At 34.8% G+C, this 12911-nt stretch overlaps 1 long non-coding RNA gene and 1 other non-coding gene across 2 annotated transcripts; one reads left to right on the top strand and one right to left on the bottom strand.

Moving 5' to 3' along the window:
• Nucleotides 1–483: 483 nt before the first annotated feature.
• Nucleotides 484–7863, bottom strand: LOC140617448 (uncharacterized). Its single transcript, XR_012017679.1, has 3 exons — nucleotides 6634–7863; nucleotides 6165–6444; nucleotides 484–2391 (listed from the first exon to the last, which is right to left on the bottom strand). It is a non-coding gene; the product is annotated as an uncharacterized lncRNA (long non-coding RNA).
• A 3546-nt stretch (nucleotides 7864–11409) lies between these two features.
• TRNAG-UCC (transfer RNA glycine (anticodon UCC)) lies at nucleotides 11410–11481 on the top strand. The gene has a single exon. It is a non-coding gene; the product is annotated as a tRNA-Gly (tRNA).
• The last annotated feature ends 1430 nt before the right edge of the window (nucleotides 11482–12911 follow it).

Here is a 12911-nt window from a genome sequence, read left to right as displayed (position 1 = left end):
AAATAACTGCACTACAATAATTTGTTAATTGGACTTGAACTATACTTTAGACCAAATAGACCTAACAGACATAGAAGATTCGATCCAACAACATTCTCCAGGATAGATCATGTTACATCTTAGCAAATTTTAGAAGATTCAAACCACCAAGTATCTTCTCTAACCACAATAGTATGAAACTAAAAATAACAGAATGAAAAATGGAGAATTCATAAATATATGTAATTTAAACAGCACACTCCTGAGCAACCAATGGCTCAAGAAGAAACTGAAAGGAAAATCATAGATATCTTGAATCAAATGAAAATGGAAACACTACATACCAAAACTTATAGATGCAGCAAAAGCTGATATAAAAGTGAAGTTTAATATAGGCAATAAGTGCCTATATTAAAAAAGATCTCAAATCAACAACCTAATGTTAAACCTCTAGAAACTAGGAAAATTAGGAAAAGAAAAAGAAACTAAGCCCAAAGTTTGTAGAAGGAAGGTAACAACAAAGATTTTAAAAAAATAGAAAATATCAATGAAACTAAGAGTTTTTTTTAACAGATAAACAAAATAAACAATTTTAGCTGGACTAAGCAGGAAAAGATTAAAATGAAATTACAAAAAGGAGATATTACAACCGATACTGCAGAAATACAAAGGATTGTGAGAGAACATTATACTATGTGTAACTATGAATATTATACACCAACAAATTGGTTAACCTAGAAGAAAAGGAAAAATTACTGGAAACATACAACCTACTAAGACCAAATCAGAAGAAACAGAAAACCTGACCAGACCAATAACAAGTAAGGAGATTGTTATTTTTTGCATTTTTTTATTGGGGTTCAATTTGCCAACATATAGTATAACACCCAGTGCTCATCCCATCAAATGCCCCCCTCAGTGCCCATCACCCAGTCACCCCATCCTCCCGCCCACCTCCTTTTCCACTACACCTTGTTCGATTCCCAGAGTTAGGAGTCTCTCATGTTCCGTCACCCTCACTGATATTTCCCACTTATTTTCTCTCCTTTCTCCTATAATCCCTTTCACTATTTTTTTATATTCCCTGTATGAATGAAACCATATAATGTTTGTCCTTCTCCAATTGACTTCACTCAGCATAATACCCTCAAGTCCCATCCATGTTGAAGCAAATGGTGGGTATTCGTCATTTCTAATGGCTAATATTCCATTGTATATAGAGACCACATCTTCTTTATCCATTCATCTTTTGTTGGACACTGAGGCTCCTTCCACAGTGTGGCTATTGTGGACATTGCTGTTATAAACATTGCGGTGCAGGTGTCTTGGTCTTTCAGTGCTTCTGTATCTTTGGGGTAAGTCCCAGCAGTGCAATTGCTGGGTCATAGGGCAGGTCTATTTTTAACTCTTTGAGGAACCTCCACACAGTTCTCCAGAGTGGCTGCACCGGTTCATATTCCCACCAACAGTGCAAGAGGGTTCCCCTTTCTCCACATCCTCTCCAACATTTGTTGTTTCCTGTCTTGTTAATTTTCCCCATTCTCACTGGTGTGAGGTGGTATCTCATCGTGGTTTTGATTTGTATTTCCCTGATGGCAAGTGATGCAGAGTATTTTCTCATGTGCTTGTTGGCCATCTCTATGTCTTCTTTGGTGAGATTTCTGTTTGTCTCTTTTGCCCATTTCATGATTGGATTGTTTCTTTGCTGTTGAGTTTAATAAGCTCTTTATAGATCTTCGATACTAGTCCTTTATCTAATAGGTCATTTGCAAATATCTTCTCCCATTCTGTAGGTTGTCTTTTAGTTTTGTTGACTGTTTCTTTTGCTGTGCAGAAGTTTTTTATCGTGATGAAGTCCCAATAGTTCATTTTTGCTTTTGTTTCCCTTGCCTTCATGGATGTATCTTGCAAGAAATTGCTGTGGCCAAATTCAAAAAGGGTGTTACCTGTGTTTTCCTCTAGAATTTTGATGAGTTCTTGTCTCAAATTTAGATCTTTCATGCATTTTGAGTTTATCTTTGTGTATGGTGTAAGAGAATGGTCTAGTTTCATTCTTCTGCACATGGCTGTCCAATTTTCCCAGCACCATTTATTGAAGTGGATAGTCTTTCCTGCTTTGTCGAATATTAGTTGACCATAGAGATGAGGGCCCATTTCTGGGTTCTCTATTCTGTTCCATTGATCTATGTGTCTGTTTTTGTGCCAGTACCACTGCCTTGATGATCACAGCTTTGTAGTACAACTTGAAATCCGGCATTGTGATGCCCCCCGGCTTTGGTTTTCTTTTTCAATATTCCCCTGGCTATTTGGGGTCTTTTCTGATTCCACACAAATCTTAAGATGATTTGTTCCAACTCTCTGAAGAAAGTCCATGGTATTTTGTTAGGGATTGCACTGAACATGAAGCTTGCCCTGGGTAGCATAGACAAGTAAGGAGATTAAATCAGTAGCCAAAAACCTCCCAAGAAAGAAAAGCCCAAGACCAGATGATTTCACTGGTGAATTCTACCAAACACTTAAAAAAACTACTAATCCTCAAATTCTTCCAGAAAACTGAAGAGAAGGGAAGACTCCCAAATTCATATTACAAAGACAGCATTCCCCTCATATCAAAGCCAGATATGGACACTACAAGAAAAGAAAACCATAGGCTAATATCCCTGCTGAATACAGAAGCAAAAATTTTCACTAAAATACTTACAAAACAACAGTATACTAAAAGAATCATACATCATAATCAAGTGAGATTTATCCCTCTGATGCAAGGATGATTCAACACAGGCAAACCAATAAATATGATATGTTCACTAATAGAATGAAAGATAAAAAATCATCTTATGGTCATCTCAGCAGATGCAGAAAAATCATTTGACAAAATTCAACATCTTTTAAGGATTAAAACTCAACAAATTTAGTACACAAAAAACATATCTCAATGTGATAAAGGTCACATATGACAAGCTTACAGATATCATCATACTCAGTGGTGAAAGTAGAAAGCTGTTCTTCTAAGATTAGGGATAAGACAAAGGTCCTCACTTTCACCACTCTTATTCAACATAGTACTGGAATTCCTAGCCAGAGCAATTAGGTAAGAAACAGAAATAAAAGGCATCCAAGTTGGAAAGGAACCAAGGAATATTTCTGTTTGTGGATGATATGATCTTATATACGAAAGTCCTAAAGACTGCACCAAAAAACTGTCAGAACTAATAAATTCAGTAAAGTTGCAGGATACAGAATTAACATGCAAAAATCAGTTGCATGTCTATACACTAACAAAAAATTATCTTCAAAGGAAATAAAGAATATGATATCATTTATAGTGGCATCAAAAATAATAAAGCACCTAGGAATAAATTTAATCAAGGATGCAAAAGATCTACACAATGAAAACTATAAAACACTGATGAAAGTAATTGAAGATGATACAAATAAGTGAAAAATACTCTGTTCTGATGGATCTAAAGATCCATTAAAATATGCATTATACCAAAAATTATCTATAGATTGAATGAAATAAAAATGTTCTGATGGATCTAAAGATCCATTAAAATATGCATTATACCAAAAATTATCTATAGATTGAATGAAATAAAAATTCCAATGGCATTTTTTCACAAAATTTTTTTAAATACTAAAATATGTATGGAACCCCCAAAAAACCTCCAATAGCAAAAACAATCTTAAGAAAGAAGAACAAAGCAGGAATCACACTTCCTGATTTGAAACTATATCACAAAACTATTGTAATCCAAACAGTATGGTACTGGAATAAAAACAGATGCACAGGCCATTGAAACAGTTTTGAGAGCCCAGAAAAATTCCATGCATATATGATCAATCAATATTTTGAAAGGGAACCAGGAATATGGCAATTAGGAAAGATTAGTCTCTTCAATAAATGGTGCTAGGAAAACTGGATATTCCCATGAAAGTAATATCTTACACCACACACAAAAATTAAAATTACAATTAAAATTCAATGTAAGATCTGATGTTACAAAACTCCTAGAATAAAACAGAGGGAAAAGCTCCTTGACATTGATCTGGGCAAATGCTTTTTAGATATGACACCAAAAGCACAAGTGAGAAAAGCAAAAATAATTAAGTGAAACTATATCAAACTAAAAGCTTCTGCACAGAAGAAAAATGAAATAAAATCAGTCAGTCAATAAATAAAATGAAACCAAAAGGTAATCCATATAATGGGAAAAGATATTTACAAAACAGATAACTGATAAAGGATTAATATCCAAAATACATAAAGAACTCCTACAGCTCAATAGCAAAAAAACAAACAAAAAAACTACCAAAACCAAATAATCCAACTGAACAATGGGAGAGAACCTGAATATCTTCTTTTAACCTAAAGAACATATCCAAATGTCTAATAGGTACATGAAAAGATGCTGAACATCATTAATCTTGGGGAAATTAAAACCATAATGAGATATTACCTTATGCCTGTTAGAATGGCTAGTGTCAAAGACAAGAGATAACAAAGGTTGGTGAAGATGTGGAGTAAAGGGCACACTTGTGCTCTGTTGGTTGGTGTGTAAATTGGTGCAGCCACATGAAAAAACAGTATGGAAGTTCCTCAAACTATTAAAAATAGAACTACCATATTGTTGTGACTGTATTAAATTGACATTGTTAAGTAGCGCCCTGGTATGTCAGAATGTAAGCTATGGTTCAACGAAAGACCACAGGGAGTCAAGGTAGAGTAGTTTATTACTCATAGATTCCAGAAAGCATACACAGCATGCATCAAGGAGGCCCCTTAGAGGTTAAGGCGCGGTGTAGGCAGATAGTGGTAGAGTCTAAGGCATATGCCTATATTAGGGTACTGGTCTAAGGCCAAATTGGTAAATACAAACCAGAAGAGTGGGGTTTTAGTAAGCTTTGCAGGGTTTTTCTCTAAGGAGCACACAAAGGGAAGGCCTCAGGAGGCAAGAGAGATTTTATCACAAGGGTCATTGAGGAAAGTCACATCAGGAACTTAACATTTATCTGCCAGCTGCTATCTGAGGCAGGCACTTGCATGAGAGACTAATGTCAGGTTAAGGCACTTGCGGTTGGCTTGCCCAAACAAAATGGATGCCCATGCAGTAATATCATGGAGTAGATTAGCTGAACTCTTGATACATGTTATTCAGTGATCCTAGTTCTGGATGGACATCCAAAGGAAATGAAATCACAATACCAAAGAAATCTCTGCACCCTCATGTTCACTGTAGCATTATTCACAATACTCAAGACATAGAAGCAACCTAAGTTACCAATGACGAAAGAATGATAGAGAAAATACCTACAATGGAATATTATTCAGCCATATAAAAGAAGGAAAGTCTGTCATTTGCAACATGGAATGACATTGAGGACAGACATTATGCTAAGTGAAATAAGTCAGGGAGAGAAAGACAAATATTGTTTGATCTCAGTTATATGTAGAGCCTAAGAAAGCCAACTCATAAAAACATACAGTAGAATGGTAGTTGCGAGGGGCTGGGTGTTAGAGAAATGAGATGTTGATCAAAAGGTACAATATTCTAGTTATAAGATGAATAAGTTTTGGGGATCTGCTGCACAGCATGATTATAGTTAGTAGTCTCAGTGCTGGATTACAGACTTGAAAGTTGCTAAGAGAATAACCAAACTTGTTCTCACCATTAAAAAAAAAAAAAGGTAATTAAGTGAGGCAAAGGTGTGTTAACTAGTCTTTTTGTGATAATCATTTTGCAATGTATACATGTATCAATCACATTGTACATATTAAATTTACACAATGTTATAGGCCAACTCTATCTCAATAAAGCTAGGCTTAAAAAATATTAAAAGTAATTGATTTGTGATAAGGTACCAGGGGATCTGGGTGGGAGGACCACTTACTGTACTATATATCTTTTTATAAAAATTATTTTTTATATATTACATTTTCCAAAAAACCCTACTATATAAACATATAGTAGACAAAACAATGTTTTGTACATGAGTGACTGAAAAATGCTTTAACTCAGTGACTGTAATATTAAAGAAGAAAGTAGCATTTAAGCATATGAATAAAAATATCCTACTATTGTTTACTTTAAAAGTAGAGTTTAACAAAAAAAAAAACTTTCACAAGATCAGTGACCCCAAAAATAGATTTAAACATTTTTTCAAAAATAAGTTTCCCTAAATACCTCAGATTTAACTTCTCACAATTACCAGGTGAGTCTCCAATCAGTTGCAGGTTTATCAATCTCCTCCTGATAACAGTCCCTTAGGTTCATAATCACCACTATTTGCAGTCTCCAAAGATCCCAGATCTACCATCTCCTGGGGGTCAGTCTCCAGCCATATTTGAAAAATGGAGCCCTTATCAAAGTCAGTTTCTGGAGACCCCATCCATTGCTTTCTTGAAATCTCAAAGATCTTACAGCACTAGAATTAGTGGCCACCTTCCATTTCAATGGACAGAATCTGAAAAAAAAGAGATAAGCAATATGAGAAGGATGCCATCTAATTGATACCAGGGACTCATTATTTTTATGCAACCCAGTGTTGATGCTAATATTCTGGTATATACCATGAATAACAGGTGAAATAGTTACTTGGACACAACAATTTCTCACTGAGCTCATTAAATAGGGGACTCATCTCTCTTCCTACCTTATTTTTCCCTTCAGAGAGAACCAATCAAGGAGACCAATGAAATCACTCAACTGCAGTTCACTCTTCTTATGAACTCCATCACTCTAGGTAGAACAAAGTTTCCAAATTGTTACAGGTCAGGCCAGATGCAATGTTTTGTAGGTTTAAGAGACTTCTGAATGGATGTGAAGCTCAAGAAGGGAGAAATAAAAGAAGAGGAATGTAGCAGGCACAAAGGTAAGGCAGTATATAAAAAATACCAAATTTTAGAAAAATAAAATTCAAATGATATCACCCAACATTGTGTTGAATATTGTTTTGGAGAATAATGAAATTGAAAATGTTTCAGAGGAAGAAAGCATATAAACCAATAGAACTTCCTTCTCCATTGGCCCCCTGGGGGAAACTGGCATCTTTAGATCCAGGAACCGAAAAGCTTCTAGTACCTTCTTCCACTAGCCCTGGCACAATTACTTGCACTTCACAAAAAGTCAAAAGTTTTCCTTTCCTCTTAATGGTCACAGTTACATATTGCTCACTCATTCCCCTGGAGGTAAGCCTTTGTTTTACCAGGACCAAGGCAAAAATGGTCATACCTGAAAGGAAAATCATATTATGTTCATCTGTAATGCCCATGTGGTCATTCTGATTTAGGCTTCTTAATTCATGTGAAATAATGGTTGTCTTCCTGCTTTTATCAATATCTTTTTTACTTTGTTTCAATTTATGGGTAACAGAGAAACCATTCAGATTTGCTGTCAATAATATGAATCAATTTAAAAGGCTATCTTTGGGACACCTGGGTGGCTCAGTGGTTGAGCCTCTGCCTTTGACTCAGGTCATGATCCTGGGGTCCAGGGATCAAGTTCTGCATCAGGCTTCCTGCAGGGATCCTGTTTCTCCCTCTGCTCTGCCTCTCAATTTGTATCTCTCATGAATACGTAAAAAAAAAATCTTAAAAAAAAAAAAAAGGCTGTCTTCAAATGTAATTATTGATTGGTCTTTCACAAAGATCCTAAGTCTGTCACAGATTTTTCCAAGACGGTATGCTCATTGCTCATACTCTATTCTTGCTTCCAGTGCTATAAATCCTGTTGTACAAGGCTACACTCATCATCACGAACAAGATGCTTTTACTACTCTGTCTTGTTTACGACTTCCCAAAATGTTACCTACCATTCATCTAACTCATAAATTTTTAATTTTGTTTCAACACCAATTACATATTTTTAAGCCTCGTATACTGCCAGTTTCAGAAAAAGTGGCTATTTCCTTTCTAATATACTTTTGGACTTATTGCTATATATATATATATATATATATATATATATATATATATATATATACACACACACACATATATGCACACAATTATATATATATATAATTTCCTTCTTCAGGGGTCCCCTGAAGGGGTAGGGAGGATGGCATTCTCAAAACTGAGTTCCAAAGGTCTTCTAGCACCTTCTGCTGACCCGTGACCAATGATCTGCACTTCACAAACATCAGAAGCTTTATTCTCCTATTAATAATCATAGTCACTTGTCTTCCTTCCTTCCACAGCTGAAAGTCTTTGTTTCTCCAAGACTCAGGAAAGAAATGGTTGGCATCTGAAGGTAAAACTGCATTATCAAAAACAAAAACAAAAACAAAAACCCTGCATTATTACCATGGGTAATCCTTAAATTTCAATATATTCACAGACCATCTGTCAAAAATACGTTTCAATGCAGAGTACTCTCAAAATACAGTTATTGGTTGTGTTTTTCCAGCAAGTTCATGGATCATCATATATTTTCAAGAAAAGTCTACTCATCTCTAACCCTTTCCTCTCTAACTTATAGATCTGTAAAGACTTCACTGCAAAAGAACTAATTCATAGTCAAATAACTACTTATGAACTTTCTGCACTTTTTTAAAAGAATTTATTTATTTATTCAAGACAGACAGAGAGAGAGAGAGAGGCAGAGACACAGGCAGAGGGAGAAGCAGGCTCCATGCAGGGAGCCCAATGCGGGACTCCATCCCGGGTCTCCAGGATCACGACCCGGGCCAAAATCGTCGCCAAACCACTGGGCCACCTGGGCTGCCCCAACTTTCTGCACTTTTAATCTTGTTTATTGAGTTTACAGAATCCGTAGCTATTACTCATTTAGTCCTTGAAAGTTTCATCTGTTTTCAAAGCCAGGCATACATTTTTAAACCTCACTGAAAATCAATAACTGATAATATCAGCCACAGCTGTTACCAAACCTTTCTACTGTATACCACTATGACAGTTCTTATACATTTTATATCTTTAATTTTTTACACATTAACTTTATGCCATTAACTAAAGCTAGAGAAAAAGAATGCTTTATTCAGCTTTATAGCTTCTATTACTAGGACAGTATCTTAAACACAAGAGTTCAATAATATTGTAGAGAAAGTATCTATATTAATAAAACATCCAGGGACTGACTTTATTTTTAAAGATTTATTAATTTATTTTAGAGAGGGGTGGCAGAGGGAGAGACTCCTCAAGCAGACTCCCCACTGAGTGTGGAGCCCAATATATGGCTTGATCCCACAACCCTGAGATCACGACCTGAGCCTAAAATAAGAGTGGAACACTCAACTGACTGAGCCACCCAGGCCCCCCCCGAACCAATTTTAAATGTAACTTGAAGAAATTTATTTCTATGTAAACTCTAAAATTCACGTTTTTAGTTTTGCAAAACTCATACGTGTTTGAGTTTTCTGTTTTCATTTAAGATGAATGAATTTCAAGAATAAAATGTCATCTACAGTTGTTAAGATATTCCTTTCCTCTTGTACCAGGTACTTTCCAAGTGGAATCATGGCTTCACTGAGCATCTCATGAGAACAGTTTCTTGACTTGATAATCACCATCATTTCCACTGTCTCTGTGGATCTCAGATCTCCCATCTATCACGGTCAAACTCTCATATTTGAGTACAAGAATCTTTGTCAAAGTAATTTTCTGGAGACCTATCCATTGAATTCTCAAGGGACCCCAAGAGATTCTTGGTTCTAGACTGGTAACTGATTTTGGTTTTGGTAGATCTGGATGTAAGCATATAAAAGATAACACAAAAAAAATTTCAGTTAAAAATGCAGACTTTGGGCAGCCTGGGTGGCTCAGCGGTTTAGCGCCGCTTTAGCCCAGGGTGTGATCCTGGAGACCCGGGATTGAGTCCCACGTCAGGCTCCCTGCCTGGAGCCTGCTTCTCCTTCTGCCCGTGTCTCTGCTTCTCTCTCTCTCTCTCTCATGAATAAATAAAATCTTTAAAAAATGCAGACTTCATGTCTATATGCCAGAACATAAGTAACGAATGACTCTGGTCACTACATATAGTATGACACTGAATTTGATACTCTGGAAACTGTCAAGAGTTGAACAGTAAGAGATATTCAGGACAGTTAGTTTGCAGGGGAAAGGCTGAGGGATGAACTGATAGCACCATCCAAACAGGTTTAGGGTATTTTTATCAATGGAACTATCTAAAATTAGTATAACAGAAATAGAATTAGAAGAAATGATTTCAATATACAAATATGAAAATTTAGGTCACCATGAAGAAAAATCCATTTTTTAAATTATGAGATCTAGCCTAAAAACATTGCAAATTTACCTTCTCTATACATATTCAAATAGAGGCTAGTGAGTATTTCTTGGAGATGGGGTAGAAAATTTCTTTACATTAGAAAGCCTGTTGAACTAGAACAACTGTAAGTATCCATATAACTTTAAAATTTGAAGATTTTTCAAATTCAGTTTTATTAAGGTTTAAATTTTAAATTGTTTTCAGTTTCTTGTAATATCGGTTGTTGTAACTATTAAGTCACAAGTCTTAATTGATTTTTCACGTGAATTGACTGTGTTCTTTAATATGTAATTTTTTAAACAAAAAATCCTTCTGAAATGAAATTCTGAAAACCTTGAGATTCATATACATTATCTTGCTATTTAAAAGTAGGTCAATAAATCTTCAAATAATTTAACAAAAAAAAATAGAAAATTCTTTGATGAGACTATATTTTCAAATCTTGGTATTTACCAAATACAAGATTCATTGTAAAACTTTGGTGTGTAGACAGATCCTTCCCTTCGGTATTTGACAAAACATAAACCTATAATCAGTAATGACTGTTTAAAGTTGAGAACTCATCAATAGGTCTATGAACTGGTTAGCTACTGAGGCAGTTACATATTCCATGTACAAGGTTATAGATTTTAATCTTGAAATCACACTGCCATAGTTCAATTCTTGGCTGTACTATCATCTATTAATTAGGTGACCTTTGCTAAATTACTGAATCTTTATGTCTCAGGATCATAGATGTAAAATAAATTAATAATACTACCCTCCTCATAAGGTTATAGAGGGGATTAAATAAGTTAATATTTGTAAAGTACTAAGAAGTGTCTTGCACCTAATACAATATTAAGTGTTTTTAAAATAAAAATAAAATTAAAAAATAAAACTTCCTATTTGATACTAATGAAAAATATGTCAGCAGAAATTTTTAATGGGATTGGGATCATAGCAGTTGTTTTGCTCATATAGATCATATTTTACACTATCTTTATTTCACCCCATTAAGAACAGTTAATGAGGAGATCTGCATAAAAGACAGCTACCAATTGGTTGAGCAAGATGCCATAGGACGGTTCCACCTGAATCAAAGTGTTAAGGCTATCAAGTAATCGGTATGTTCCCTAAAATCATCATGTTATTTCTTTATAGAATATGATATGGATTAGGTTTTTAAATATCAAATTGCAAGCAGGCATTGGTGGTGTAGTGGTGAGCATAGCTGCCTTCCAAGCAGTTGACCCGGGTTCGATTCCTGGCCAATGCAGTGCCTCCCATGTACTCCCCCCTCCCCCCCAAAAAAAATCTAATTGCAGAAACTATTAAAACTCTTCAAATTAATTAGACAGAATCTCCACATTTAACTATTCACCTGACTGAAAATGACCTCTTTCCTTGTAAAACTGGCAGTTAGCAACTATCTAAAAGAGACAAATTATAGGGAGAAAATGCATATAATGTCATAATTAATAACAACAAATGCTAATATACTTTAAAACATTTTAACTATAATTTTTAAGGCTGTTTATGACTCACTGTTCATATTCATTGTAGAAAAACTGGAAAATACAGGAAAAATATAAAGAAGTGAAAACTTCACTCTAATACTACTCCTCAGAAAAAATAAACTTTAACATTTGGTAGATTTTTATGTATTTTCTTTCCTATGCATATTTTTCTCAGTTGAGATCATACTTGTGCCCAACTTTCCATAGGGCCTTTGTAATTTGAAATTATAATTATCTAGTTATTAATAATAATGATACAAACTTGTATAACTATTAGGCTACTGTAGTTTAGTCTATGAAGCACTATATTTTATCATCTTCCTTAATGTATCATTTGAATTGTATTTTTTTTTCTTTTTAAAATACTGCTGCAAAAAAATTACACTTGTATGGAAAGTTTTCTACCTGTATTTTGGATCCTTTCCCTACAGCAGATCCCCAGAAGTAGAAAAGCAGAATACTTCAGATTTTCGTTGTTACTCAGCTAAATAAATTTCATGTCACATGATTAATATTTCAATTGTACCTAATAAGAACCTCAAAATACATCTAATAGTTTTTATTATCATTTCAGCTTGCTATGTGAATTTTTTCTTTCTACTTAAGAATTCAGTTTCTCAGGTTGGAAGTAGATATGTTCACAGTCCAGTTAGACTCAATATCTGTTTTTAAATTATGCAGATTAGATTTAATATTTCTACAAGTTTCTATTAATTTTTCAAAGAAAAAAAAGAAGCCTAAATAATGCCAGGCTGTGAAGAGAAGAAGTGAAATGCGTGATTGGGGCTCCCAAATATTTTCATTTGAATTATTTGGATAGATTACAATACTGACAAGGAAGTCAATAATTATAAAGATTAAAGGGAGGATAAACAGCATCATCCTTACCTTTATATTCACAATCAACAAAGCATTTCCTTTTTTTTTTTCAACATTTATTTATTTTAGAGAGAGAGAGTGTGAGCAGGAATAGGGGCTGAGGGAGAGGGAGAAGGAGAGAAGAAGACTCCCCACTGAGCACAGAGCCCTACCCGAGGCTCGATTGCAGCACCCTGAGCCAAAAACATGAGTAAGATGCTGAATCGAGTAAGATGCTGAATCGACTGAGCCACTCAGGCACCCCAAAGCATTTCTTTTCTTTCTCTCTCTTTTTTTTTTTAAGATTTTATTTATTCATGAAAGACACAGA

This window comes from Canis lupus, chromosome 25, assembly GCF_048164855.1.
Source record: "Canis lupus baileyi chromosome 25, mCanLup2.hap1, whole genome shotgun sequence".
Taxonomy (NCBI): domain Eukaryota; kingdom Metazoa; phylum Chordata; class Mammalia; order Carnivora; family Canidae; genus Canis; species Canis lupus.
The sequence above is the reverse complement of the archived record's forward strand: the minus strand, read 5'-3'. Positions and strand labels throughout refer to the sequence as shown.